A 12,308-nucleotide genomic window follows, 5' to 3' on the forward strand; every position below is an offset into this window, starting at 1 on the left:
GGGGTCAGCTAGGTGGCACAGTGGATATAGCACCAGCCCTGAAGTCAGGGGGACCTGAGTTCAAATTCAGCCTCAGACCAAACACTTGACACTTACTAGCTGTGTGACCCTAGGCAAGTCACTTAACCCCAATTGCCTAAAAATAAAAAAAAATTTTCTAAAAAAAGAATGATTTAAGTATCAAGTAATCTGCTGACATTCAAATATAATTCAGCTGTGCTAGATTTGTCCCCTTCCCTAAGGATAGAGGAATTAATGCTATCAAATTGACCACAAAAGCTTTTGATAAAATTTACCTTTATACAGATAGCAATCTCACTTAGATACACTACTACAGTCAATTCTCTACCTGCATGAAGGGTAGGGAACCAAAGCACAGTTAACTTAAAACAAGTGCTAATTTTAAAATCACTTAAGCTAGGTTTAGAAAGTGATTTTGTTTGCAACAAATTTATGTTCCTAATTTTTCTTTATTAGAACAGTCAATTGTAGCATATTTTAATTCAGTTTCTGACTGAGTCAAATCAAATTTTGATATTGTATAGTCCATAAGATGGGTGACTCCTGCCCAACACCAGCAACATGAATCCAACATTAAGTTAAATTGCATTCCATAAATACACACCAAGTGAGGGTAGGAAAAAAAAAACGACAGGGAGCCACTAAAAATGTGGTATGTAAAATGTATTATGCAGATAATTCAGAGTTTACTATGCACAATACAAACAAGATTTTGACAACCACTAAGTAACCGCCTTGACAATCCCACAAAAAATGTTTAGGCCATTTGTCCCTCAGCCAATATATTGTACTACACAGAGAACCAAATAACATCCTCTAAATTAAGATAATACCAAATTCTCAATTCAAAGTACAATTACCCCTTCCCCATTGCAACTTTCTCCATTTCGGTTTTGATATATCGTGGGTCAGCATAAGAAATTAAATGGGACGTCTGGGGGAGTTTTGCAGAAGCTACAGGTGATAATAGAAAGTCAGCAGACGACAGAAAAAATTTAGAAACTCAGAAATGCATAAAATATATGTATAGTATTGTATAATATCAACATATTTTGTCTTTTAATATTGTAATAATTCTTCTTCTGTGGTACAAAGAGAGGGCCAAAAAGTTTTACATGAACTTTCCAGATTGGGGGTGGGAGTGCCCCTCACCCCAGGATGTGGAAGGATAACTGTAAATTATCTACATACACAAACTAAGAGGCAGCAAGCCATAGTAGATAAAGAAGTAGCCTCTGGGCAGCTAGGTGGCTCAGTGGATAGAGCAACGGCCCTAGAGTCAGGAGGACCTAAGTTCAAATCTGACCTCAGACACTTGATATTTACTAGCTGTGTGACCCTGGGCAAGTCAAGTAACCCCACTGCCTCTAAAAAAAAAAAAAAAAAAGTAGTCATAGATCCAAATCTTGCCTCTGACATAAAAGTCAACACATTTATCATGGCTGCTAGGGATAGGAATACAAGCAAAAAGGACAGTTCCTGTCCTCAGGGAGTTTACATTCTAACGGACAATAACACATAATAAAGAGCTAACAAGCAGGTGAAGAGGGTACACAAGTGGGAGGCATGATGGTGCCTACAGAAAATGAAGGATGGCTGGTGTGGGTCCCTCCTCATATTTCAGAAAGAACTGCCTAACAGGAGAGAATGGGAGCTGCAGGGTAGAGGGAAAAGGCAGCTGCAGAAGGGTGACAAAATCTGGAAAATGAAGCTTGGCTACATCAAATATCTCATATTTTTATAAGGTTTAAGGTGTGCAGAGCACTTCATGATCTCAAATGATCACATATGTGTGACCATAAACAAATTACAAGTAGTGAATTACAGAAAAATTGCCTTTCTGCACTAGTAGAGGGAATTTCCATACCAGGAATTCCCCGAGTTTTACATTTTAACTAAATCTATTTTATTATAACTTGTTATGGAGTTGAATGAACTGATGAAATTTAGTAACACCTCTTAAATTTTATTTCTGATTTAGTCCCTGAGGAGCTTAGACTAGATCAGGGTTTGTTTGTTTTCTAATGTCATAGACACCCTTGGCAGACTGATGACATCTATGGACCCCCTTCTCAGAATGATTTTAAATGCATAAACTAAGACACATAGGCTTATAGAGGAAACCAGTTATACTGAAACAGTAAACAAAATATTAAAAAAAAAAACAAATTTACAGACCCTAGCTTAAGAATCCCTGGTTTAGATCTCTTCCAGCTCTAAAGTTAGGACCCTATAATAAAAAAAAGGGGGCAGCAGATAGGTAGATACATTTTCAAATGGGCCTATCTTCTATATTTTAATGTATTTAAATGAAATTTGGCATGAGTCAAAGTTATAAGTAGTCTTGTGATCACACTAGAATAAGGTACAAAGTGGACAAAACCATTAGTCTACTCAGCACCAAAGTTAAAACATTCATTCTTATCACATTATCAATAAGGTACTGTATACTGATACTAGGGTACTAAACAATCCTCACCCTCTAAATAAAACATTTAGAGATTTGGGGGAAAAAAAACCCCACACAATACAAAGAAACAACATGGACATTTTCAATTCCACTGAAAAGTGTTTCTCCATTAAAAAAACTTGCATGTTCAAATGAGATGTATTTTAAAGTGTTTTACAGACCTCAAAGCACTACAAAGCTGTCAGCTATTATCATAAATTCAAGAACTGTCTGTGGTAAAATCACAAACCAATTATAAGTCAGATTATAAATCACAGAACCTACTTTTTTTATTAATCGCTGGGAAACTTTGTTTTTTTAATGTGTGTTACCAAGGAAACATTTGATCTAAGTAAGATGTAACCTGATGAACTGGTTCTCAAAGCTACCTCAATTCTCAAATATCCTCGAAAAAATCAGACTAACACACACCCTCAGACTTCAAAATTTAGAACTGAAGGGGTAACTAGGTGGCACAGTGGATACAGCTCTGGCCTTGGAGTCAAGAGGACCTGAGTTCAAATCTAGCATCAGACACTTGACACTCAGTAGCTGTGTGACCATGGGCAAATCACTTAACCCTTACTGCCTTACTAAGAAAAAGCAAAACAAAGAAAACAAAACAAAAAAAAATTTATTTAAAAAAATTTAGAAATGAAATGGAAAAATTAAAGCATCTTTCTCATAGTTTTTCATCAAGACTACAATCCAATGAAGCAGCATGGGGAGGAGGGAAGAGTACTGGACTTGAAGTCTGGAAGGCTTGGCTTCAAATGTTGAGGACTTAAGTGAACTCAGTTTAAAAAAAAAAAGGCACCTGAGAAACATGCTCCATGATAACAGCACTGGAGTCAATGTGTTGGGTGGCAGCTGAGTGGAGCAATGGTAGTCAGAAAGCTCTGAGTTTAAGGGAGGTCTCACCTCACACTTAACTAGCAAACCATCTAAACTCAGCCTCTGTTTCCCCATCTCTAAAATGGGGATAACATCTCAGAGAGTTGTTGTAAGGACAGAGAAAGAAAGGGATATAAAGAAATAGAGATACCGAGTTACATCTGTCTTTATATCTTTGTACACATTTACACACCTATCTACGGATTTGTTTCTCTCTCACTAGACAGAGAGAGAGAGAGAGAGAGAGAGAGAAAGAGATAGAGCCTTCCGTGCATGAAGGGAAAGGGGATGGGAAGACACCAACATGTGCCATGAAGGCAAGAGATGGGGTGTCTGGCTGAGGCCAGTTTGGTTTGATTGAATAGTGCTTGAAAACTTAAAAAAATACTCTTGCCAAATAGGATATGTGCACGTAAGTATGTATATCCTGTCTTTATCTATATACGGCATTTCTGTGATCCTGTGACCGAGCCCAGAGCTATGGGGAGAGGGAGCGGATATGGAGGGGAAGGGTACCGCTGGGGGGCACGCCTGAAGAGGGGGTGGGTGGAAGCATAGTTGCTGCGAGTTTCTCCACTGGAACCTCTACGCACGCAGCCTAGGGAGCCACCTGCCTGTACATCCACCTCCCCCCAAACAAAACTTAGAACAATTTAGAGCAAGGCCTGGGCTTCCCCCGCCAGGCGACACGCGCCTTCGCTGCCTCAAGAGGCGAAGCGGGGCCAGCCCGCTCACCGGCAGCCCAGGCAGCCCCTGTTCCGGGAGACCCGTTGCCCCCCATGCCCGAAGCCAAGAAAACGGCGGGGCCGCGGCCGTCGGGGTGAAAGGAGGCTGGCGGGAGCGCCGAGGCGAGCCCGGGGCACCGGGAGGAAGGGGAAGGCGCCAGGGGAGCATCCAGGCCGGCCCTGGCGGAGAGGTGGCCCCGGCACCTTCTGGGGGGCGCGCCCACCTGAGTGACCCAGGAAACGTCGGGCGCTGCCCCTGATGCTCCCCGGAGACGCGGGGACCGGGGCGAAGACGGGATCGAGCAAGCGGAGCGATGCGTGGCGGTGACTCCTCGGCCGCTGCAACTTTTCATGCCCTCCCCCCTCTCCCTCCCAGGCTGTGGAGGAAGCGGCGGCGGTGGCGGAGAAGGCGGGAGGGCGACGCGGTGCCTCTCGTATCCGGGAGGGCTGAAGACCGAGTGGGAGGGCGCGCGAGCGGCTCGGGTGAGAGGTTCAAATGGGCGCGGCCATCTTGGATGTCCCGTCATGCCCCGCTCCCGGGAGGGGCGGGGCCCGAGGAGGAGGCTCCGCCCCTCTCTTTGCCCTTAGCGGGGAGTCTTGAGCCCCCTAGATCTTGCTAGGCAGAGAGCGGGAGGGAACCAGCGAGCGAATGAGAGAGAAGGAGGGCGGGGCAAATCTGTCACACCTGGGCCACGCAGGCCGGGGCTCCTCGGCGGGCTGCTGGAGGCCTGGTCCTCACACCCAGACCCTGAAAGAAAAAGCAAATTGCGAAAGCGATACTCCACCCCACGCTGGGAAGCAAGCCCTTGTATCTTTTTTGCTTCTTTGCATTTTTTTGGCGGGGAGGGGTGTTGTGATCGCTTGCCTTCTTTTGAAGGTCTTAAGACCTTCATAAACCGGCTCCAACTCAACCTTTACGGGTTTACTGTATGTCACCCTCTTTCAAGCCCTCTTCGGTCCAACCAGCCGGCCTCACCCCAGCAAGCCATGTCCTGTCTCCCTGGCACAAGCTGTCTGTACACCCGCCCCCCTTCCAGGGAATGCCCTCCCTCCCTCACCTCTGCCCCTGAAATTCCCTTTTTTCTCCTCAGAGTTCAGCTAGAACAGCATCTTTCCTTTCCTGATCCCCTCCCCCCCACCATGAAATGTCTTCCCCCCCATGCCTCCTATTACCTTACGCTTACCCCATATACTTAATTTGTATATGCTTTTATGTGGACCGATTCTGTCTTCTTGTAGAATGTAAGCTTCTAGATAGGGACTATTGTATTTATTTCTTTGTGTCACCAGTGCCTGGCTTTCTTCAAAACCCAGTTCTAGGACTATTTTCTGCCTCGAGGCTGTAGTGTGATAGAACTAGTAGTTCCAGAGAGCAAAGAACTAGAAATCGGCCAACTGAAAATCAGGGCTTGATTTATTGTTTTGTTAATCTCTAGACTATAGAAAATTTTAATAATGTAAATTTTAAAGTGTTAAATGAGTATTTTTTCCAAAAAGCTAGTTGTTAAAAACATTTTCCAGTACACCCCTACTTTCTATATCTGTGTTGTATGAATTTTGCGGGGTTTTTTATTTTGGGTTGTTTTGTTTGTTTTATTTTTACAAATTGAAGGTTTGTGGCAACCCGGCATCCAGCAAGTCTATCTGTATCACTTTTCCAACAGCATATGCTTACATTGGTTTTCTGTGTCACATTTTGTTAATAATCACAATATTTCATACTTTTTCACTATTATTTTATCTGTTATGGTGATAGGTGATCAGTGATCTTCAATGCTGCCATTGTAATTGTTTTGGGGAGCCGAAAACCACACCCATATATGTCTTAAACTTAATTGATAAATGTTGTGTGTGCTTTAACAACTCCAGTGACTCTTCTTCCTTCTCCCTATCTGGCTGCCCTATTCCGGAACCTAAGATACAGCAATATTGAAGAATTTTACATAAACTTAGTTGATAAAGCATCAGTTGAGAGGATTGACTCCAATTTTGAAAGAAGTTCTACTGTGAGAAAAATGTTATCAAACAGCATCACATGCTACAGAGAAATCTTTTATGAAAGGAAGAGTTCAATCAATGTGGCAAACTTCATTGTTTTATTTTAAGAAATTGCCACAGCCACTCCAATCTTCAGCAGCCACCAACCTGATTTGTCAAGAGCTATCAACATCAAGGCAAGACCCTTCACCAGCAAAAAGATTATGACTCACTGAAGACTCAGATGTGGTTAGCATTTCTTATCAATAAAGTAATTTTAAAATTAAGGCAAGTACATTTTTTAGACATAATATTATCGCACACTTAATAGGCTAAGGTATAGTATAAACATAACATTTATTTGCACTGGAAAACCAAATAATTTGTGTGACTCTCTTTATTGTTATATTTGCTTTGAACCGAACCCACAATATCTCTGAGGTATACCTGTAGAGCTAACAATCCCTAGCAAAGGGTTGACCGGCCACAAAACTTACAGGATGTGTAGTTCTTCCCATTTTAAGAAGAGGGGAAACTATGTGAGATCAGCCCTCTGATGCCGGGAAGAAGGCTTTCCCACAAGTTGACAACAAGACTTTTGGGGCAAAGAGCACTAGGAGAATGAGGAGAAAAAAGAGCCAGAAGCATTCCATGGCAACAACCAAACTATGGAATCAGCTGCATCTGCAGATGTCTGGACATTAGTTACATTCTTCAGAATGGAGCAATGGGCTATAGAATGGAGAGTGGTGTTGAGCTACCCTAATATGAGAGATGACATCTAAGTGAACAACCTGAGAGTTGTGTGACTGTGTTATCATAGGCACTTGCTCAGGTAGCAGGAGCCCTGAGAGAAATAAGCCAGCTAGGAGAAATAAAAGGATGGGGCCTATCCCACCCTGGCCTTACTCCCACTTCAGTATGTTTCTAAAATTTATTCTGTTAGGGCAGCTAGGTGGCACAGTGGATAGAGGACTGGCCCTGGATTCAGGAGGGCCTGAGTTCAAATGTGATCTCAGACACATAACATGTACTAGCTGTGTGACCCTGGGCAAGTCACTTAACCCCATTGCCTAAACCCCCCCCCCAAAATAAAATGTATTCTGTTAAAGAAGAATATTGCCAAAATATATTATTAATCATAAACACATATGGTTAGTCTAGTCCTGATATTTCCTGGATTTCCCTCCTCCCCCAACATTTTTGTTTTGTTTTGTTTTGTTTCTCAGCATGAGGATGTTGTGGGAACCACCCAGGAGAGAGGGATTTTTCCTAGTACAAGGCTGAGAGCTCAACCCCACTCCCCACCCTGCAACCTATTGTTGCAGAGTTTTGTTCTCTAACTGGAGGCATAAGCAAAAGACATTTTCTAACTACCTTTTAAGGGCAGAATTACCAACAATGTAGACTGTAGATGTGAGTCAAGATAATATTTCTCTCTCTCTCTCTCTCTCACTCTCTCTCTCTCTGTCACACACACACACACTCTTGATATTTTCTTTTCTCTCAGAGTGTTTGTAAGATTTTAAATCATAATTTATGCTAGACTGAGAAATAGGTGTGGAAGAAGGGAGAGAAGCTGGTTTCCACTCAGAGAACTTCTCACAGGCAGTCAGATTTCCCAAGATACTTTATACTTTTCCTAATAGTAGGTTAACTCAACACACAGTCAGGTACACAAATTTAAACAACAAAAATCATTAGGGGTTTGAGTGCATTTGCATTTTTTTATTTTAATGCATTTTGCATTTTAAATTTATTTTTTACAAGCAAATATCTCTCCCACTTCCTCATCCATTGAGCTATTTTAATAAAACCTTAATATTTTCTAAGTAAACCATCATATTTGTAAAAAGCTATAATTTTACTTCTTCCTTGACTATGCTGATTTCCTTAGTTTATCTTTATCAGCTTATTGTTATAGCGTTTTTTTCTGATGCTTTGTTAAATAGTAATGGCGATACTGAACATACTTGCTTTACCCCTTATTTTATTAGAAAGTCTTCTAACTTTTCTCCATTACATGTAGTATTTCTCTTGGTTTTAAATAGACATTATTTACTATATTAAGCATAGATTCATTTATATGCATGCTTTCTAGTGTGTTTCTTTTTTCAAGAATGGAATTGGATTTTTTTTATAAACCTCATCAGCATCTATTGATAAAAATCATGTTTTTAAAAAATTTTATGATATTAATATGATTTATTAATGCTATAGCATTCCATATATTGAAAGAATACTGCATTCCTGACATAAGTTGAACTTGGTCATAGTACATAACATTTCTAATCTGTTGTTTTAGTCTGTTTGCTAATATTTTATTTAAAAATTTTGCATCAGTATTCATGTGGGATAGTAGTCAATAGTTTTCTATCACTGATTTGTCCTCTCTGGTTTAAGAATCAAAATAACATGTTTTTAATCACAGAAAAGGATTAAAAGGATCCCTTCTCTTACTATTTTTGCAAACAATTTATAATATTTTGGATTAATTGGTCTATGAATGTTTGGTAGGATCCACTTGTATATCCATCTGATCCTGGAGTTTTTTGTCTTTAAGAGTTCATTTGTACCTTAATCAATTCATTTTTTTTTCTCATATTGGGTTATTTAAGTAATCTATTCAATTAATCTGTATATTTTATGTTTTGATAAATATTCATCTATTTCTTTTAAGTTATCAGTTTTGTTGGAATATAATTGGAAAAAAAGTTTCAGATGATTTTCTTTATTTCTTCAATGGCATTGCATTCTACCTTTTCATTTCAACATGAACAACTTTCTTTTTCTCTCTTTTTAAAAATCAGATTAGCTGTTTACTTATTTTTTAAAGGCTCCTACTTGTATTTATCAATTTAGTGATGTGTTTTATTTCCATTTTTTTCATCTCTCCTTTGATTTTTCAGAATTTTTTCTTTAATATTTAGTTAGTACATTTTGATTTGTTGTTGATCCAGTCTTTTTTCAGGCCCAATTCATTGATTTGTTGTTTCTCTCTTGATGAAACCATTTAGAGATATAAATTTCCCCCTGACAACTACTTTAGATATATCCTGTAAGTTTTGGTGTGTTGTATCATTATTGAACTTTTTGATGAAAGCTTTTTTTGTTTCTGTGATTTGTCCTTTGACCCACCAGTTCTTTATAATTAATTTTTTTATTCACTAATTTTGAACTTTTTCTTTAAACACTTTATTGAGTATAATTATTACTTCATTATGCTCACTAAATGACATGTTTAGTTTTTCTACTTTTTTGCATTTTTTGATGTGGTTTTTATACCCCCAACACGTGGTCATTTTTTTATAAAAGTGCTATACACAGATTAAAAGTATATCATTTCCTTTCTGTTCCATTCAGTAATTGCCAAAGATTTATCATATCTAATTTTTAAAAAAATTATATTCAGATCCTTAGCTTCTCTTTTGTCTATCTTTGGGTTATATTTGTCTAAGTCTGAAGGAGGCATATTGAGATCCCCCACTAATATAATTTTATTATATTTCTCCTTGCAATTCAATATTCCTCTGAGATGCTAAACTGGTACAATATATTAAATATTGATATTAATTCACTTTCTATGGTGCATTTAAGCGCAATATAGTTTCCTTGCTTATCTCTTTTTATCATGTCTATATTCTCTGTAGCCTTATCTGAAATCATGTTTACTATGCCTGGTTTTTTATTATTATTCAGCTGGAACATAATCGATTTCATTTCAACCACTCATTTTAACTTTATGTGACTCTTTATGTTTCAAGTGTCTTTCTTGTAAACAATATATTGTTAGATTCTGTTTTCTCATCCATGTTTCTGTCCTCTTCCATTCTATGATTTAGTTCATTCTATTTACTTTCACAGTTATATTGACTATATTAATTGTATATTTCTATCCATTCTATCTTCTTATAGTTTTTCCTATCTATTCTTGCCAACCCTCTTTTGCTAATAAGGTGATAAAAGAGAGGGAATTTGCCTAATATTTGTGATCTATGAATGAAATGGCCTATTTCTGCCCTGTTACTATTTTCTTCCCCTGTCCCTCCCCTTGATCACAGGTTTTTACTTTTTCTTCCTCTCCTTTTAATACCTCTTCATATTACCCTCCCCAGTACTGGAGTTTGTTTTGTTTTACCTATCCTACCCTGCATTTTAAACTTCTCTTTGTCAATTAGTCAATAAACATTTATTAAGTTCTACCATGTGACAGGCACTATGCTAAGTGTTGGGGATAAAAAAAAAGGCAAAAGACAGTACCTGCTCCTAGGGAGCTTACAATCTCCCCTTTCCCTTTCTGTGCCTTTTATTACCCTTTTGAATTTAATATATTTCTATCCCTCATTCTGTGTATGTGGGGGGGGTGTATTCAATCTTCCTCTGTTTAGTAGAGGTGAAAGTGAAATCCATGGAATGACTGTCTCCCCCCCCCACTTCTTCTATGTTTAAATACTTATGCACCTCTTCTATATAATAATGGTTTGTTTCCCTTCCCCCTCCTTTATTTCCCAGGGTAGTTGCCAGTCCCTCCCATTTCTATCTCCTGTCTGTGACTATTAGAGATATTAGAATTCTGAGAAGACATTTGTTTTTATCCTTTTATTAGAGTATTAACAGTTCTTCCAACATAGTCCTTTCCAATTGTAGAAGTATGTATACGTTTTTATGTTTCTCTTGGCTTTTGCATTTCCATTTCAAAAATTTCTACTCATTTGGGGCAGCTGGGTGGCACAGTGGATAGAGTACCAGCCCTGAAGTCAGGAGGACCTGAGTTCAAATTTGACCTCATACCAAACATTTGACACTTACTAGCTGTGTGACCCTGGGCAAGTCACTTAACCCCAGTTGCCTAAAAATTTAAAAAAAAAAATTTCTACACATTTTAGACCTTTTCATCAAGAATATGTGGAAATCCTCTATTTCATGATAAATCTAGCCTTTTGGGACACCATATTCTTGTCTTCTCCTTTATAATGGTAGCTGTTAAGTCCTGTATAGTCTTGATTCTGGCTCCTTGATATTTGGTTTTTTTTTTCTTTTTGGCTGCTTTTAGTATATTTTTTTAAACTGAGAATCTCTGGATTTTAGTTATGATATTTCTTGGAGTGTTCATTTGGGTTTTTTTTTTCAGGAAGTATACAGTGGATTTTTTTTTCTATTTTCACTTTGTTTTCTGGGTTCTAAGAATTTTCACTTATGATTTATTCAGAAATGGGATCCACACTTTTATTTTTTATCATGATGTTCAGAGAGTCAGATGTTTCTCTTCTTGACCTGTTTTCAAGGCTACCTGTTTATTATATTTTTTACTTTTTAAAATTTTTTCAATCCTTTCATTTTGTTTGAATTTTTTTTAATGTCTCATTAAGTCTTTATTTTCTATTTGACCCATTCTAATTTGCAGGTCTTTCAGTTCTTATGTAAGGTTTGTTAAAATGACCCTTTCTTTGACAACTTTACCAATACTCTTGTTACTACTCTAAGACGTTGTGTAATAGAGACCTGACTAACATCTGAGTGTCTTTACTGTCTAGGATGGGTAAGTGAGATTTACTTACTTTTTTTTTTTTATAAAACCAACACTAACCCAGCAAAACTGAAAATAATCCTTCAGGAGAAAATATGAACATTCAGTGAAATAGAGGACTTTCAAGGATTCTTGATGAAAAGACCAGAGCTGAACAGAAAATTTAACTTTCAGATACAAGACTCAAGAGATACATGAAGAGGTAAACAGGAAAGAGAAATCATAAGAGACTTATTAAGGTTGAACTGTTTACATTCTGCATGGAAAGATGCTATTTGTAACTCATGAGTCCTTTGTCAGTAATGGAGTAGTTGGAGGGGGAAAAATTATATGTATGTGGATAGAAAGATAGATAGATAGAGTTATAGATATAGATAGATAAATAGAGGGCACAGGGTGAGTTGAAGATGAAGGGGTGATATCAGGAGAATAAAATTAAGGGGTGAGAGAGGATTATGCTGGAAGAAGGAGAAAGGGAGAGGTAGAATGGGGTAAATTATCTCACATAAAACAGACAAAAAAAGGCTTTTACAGTGGAGAGGAAAAGGGGGAAGGTGAGAGGGAATGAGTGAATCTTATTCTCATCAGATTTGTCTTAAGGAGAGAATAACATACACACTCAATTGGGTATGGAAATCTATCTTACCCTACAGAAAATAAGGGGGAGTGGGAACAGGACAAGAGAGTAGGAGGATGATAGAGGGGAGGGGTAATC

The 12,308-nt window shown here is 38.5% G+C and overlaps 1 protein-coding gene across 1 annotated transcript in view; it reads right to left on the minus strand.

The window, feature by feature from the left end:
• ANAPC1 (anaphase promoting complex subunit 1) overlaps nucleotides 1-4,588 on the minus strand; it is a 157,588-nt gene extending 153,000 nt beyond the window's left edge. Inside the window, exon 1 of the mRNA XM_027853882.1 lies at nucleotides 4,314-4,588. The gene's annotated coding sequence lies outside the window, so the exon portion shown is untranslated. The remainder of the gene's footprint in view (nucleotides 1-4,313) is intronic.
• Between the last annotated feature and the right edge of the window lie 7,720 nt (nucleotides 4,589-12,308).

The sequence above is a fragment of the Vombatus ursinus genome, unplaced genomic scaffold (assembly GCF_900497805.2).
Source record: "Vombatus ursinus unplaced genomic scaffold, bare-nosed wombat genome assembly UNPS02010219.1, whole genome shotgun sequence".
Classification (NCBI taxonomy): domain Eukaryota; kingdom Metazoa; phylum Chordata; class Mammalia; order Diprotodontia; family Vombatidae; genus Vombatus; species Vombatus ursinus.